Genomic DNA, 1,892 nt, shown 5'->3' with positions numbered 1-1,892 from the left:
TGAACTAACCTCGTTATCTCTAGCTTGCTTGCTAGCATATATATACCTGCCCCTGGAAATGTCCACTACCTGCGTCTGACGAAGTGGGTATTCACCCACGAAAGCTCACGCTCCAAAACCTCTGTTAGTCTATAAGGTGCCACAGGATTCTCTGCTGCTTTTACAGATCCAGACTAACACGGCTACCCCTCTGAAGCTTTTTTTGAGGAGTGCAGAGAGCACTACAGCAAAGAAAGAGGCATACAGAGAAGATTATTGTCACCAAGGTAGCGTGGCCGAGCGGTCTAAGGCGCTGGATTAAGGCTCCAGTCTCTTAGGGGGCGTGGGTTCGAATCCCACCGCTGCCAGAGATCTTTTACGCCTTTCCTTCAGGATCCATTATTTAAATAGCCAAGTGGAGACTTTTAATTTCGCGGTGCTAATTAAGAGCTATGCTTTTGCACTTGCCTGATAGCCCCCTCCCAGAGAACACTTACCTTGCCTGAAGAGAGGGTCAGTTTTCAGGAAGGTGCTGTTTGTAGGCGGTGTTCACAGCTCTAAAAGCATCCGAAGTGGAACATCCTCTGTGCATGACAGCTGTGGATTTATTCTCCAGCCCAGAGAGCACAGCAGCTATTCAGGGCATTAGCAGGGGGCGCTGTATGGATCCCAGCAAAGCTGCTCTGTCTGTCACTTCTTCATGACAGACAATGCTCCCTCCCTTTGCCATTATAGGCAAAACAATTCAGTGCAAGATAAATGTACGAGAGATGACTGAGTTTTTCTTTTCCACCCCTAAAATATCTAAGTACACATGGCCTGTATGTAACATCCTCGGTGTGTCAGTCAGACACAAGTTATTAGAGAAACAAGAATCAGCCGATGTGCCACAAGCGTGTAGCCTTAATCTTCTGTGAAATGAGTTCTTCTTATAAATTTAACCTACTTTGGAAACCCTACCCTTTTAACCCCATCAAAATTAGCATGTTTGTTTCTGCCTGGTTTCGAACCAGGGACCTTTCGCGTGTTAGGCGAACGTGATAACCGCTACACTACAGAAACCCACGTAAAAAATTCTCTCCTTTAGCTTCTAAGATGTTTCTAGGCTCTCAGTAGTGCTGTTTTACTGATGCCTTCATGCAACTGTACTGGTTTTTGTTAATGGTTTTGTGTTGGCAGACGATTGTGACTGTTACTTTGGTCTGTACGTGTGTTTGTGTATGGTGAACCTGTGTGTCCACAAACGTTCCGTAACTAACTGCTGTGATATTTGTAAATGTGTATGTGAGCGCATGAATAAGTGATTTGTTTGTGAATGCGGCAGAGAATCCTGTGGCACCTTATAGACTAACAGAGGTTTTGGAGCGTGAGCTTTCGTGGGTGAATACCCACTTCGTCAGACGCAGGTAGTGGAAATTTCCAGGGGCAGGTACAGGCAGAAATCGTGGAAAAACAACTGGACAGTTCAGTATAAGGTAAATAGGAAGTATAACTTGTGACATCATAATCAATTATTCTAGGAATGGGCCATATACCACAAAACGCTGTAGGAGAGCACTTCAACTCTGGCCACAGCTATAAAGCAGACCTTATAGGTGGCTATCCCTGCCAGCAAAAAAACTATCAAGGAACCAGCTGCAGAAAGAGAATGCTGAGCTTCAGTTACAATTTGCAAATTTATGACACATCAGCTCTGCGACTAAACGAAGACTGTGAATGGCTTTGAGCGCAATGATACAGAAGCCAGTATTCTCCTCTATGGTTTTCACACCATCTACTGCTAGCAACAGGCCTCACCTCCCTAACTGAAACATACGTGTCGTTATCTCTAGCTGACTGTAGCATATATATCCTGCCCCTGGAAATTTCACACCTGCCGTCTGACGACATGAGGTATTCACCGCACGTAAGTG

At 45.1% G+C, this 1,892-nt stretch overlaps 2 non-coding genes across 2 annotated transcripts; one reads left to right on the top strand and one right to left on the bottom strand.

Moving 5' to 3' along the window:
• Positions 1-265: 265 nt before the first annotated feature.
• Positions 266-347, top strand: TRNAL-AAG (transfer RNA leucine (anticodon AAG)). The gene has a single exon. It is a non-coding gene; the product is annotated as a tRNA-Leu (tRNA).
• A 621-nt stretch (positions 348-968) lies between these two features.
• On the bottom strand, positions 969-1,041 carry TRNAV-AAC (transfer RNA valine (anticodon AAC)). The gene has a single exon. It is a non-coding gene; the product is annotated as a tRNA-Val (tRNA).
• Between the last annotated feature and the right edge of the window lie 851 nt (positions 1,042-1,892).

This window comes from Chelonoidis abingdonii, chromosome 13 (genome assembly GCF_003597395.2).
Source record: "Chelonoidis abingdonii isolate Lonesome George chromosome 13, CheloAbing_2.0, whole genome shotgun sequence".
NCBI classification, from domain to species: domain Eukaryota; kingdom Metazoa; phylum Chordata; order Testudines; family Testudinidae; genus Chelonoidis; species Chelonoidis abingdonii.
The sequence above is the reverse complement of the archived record's forward strand: the minus strand, read 5'-3'. Positions and strand labels throughout refer to the sequence as shown.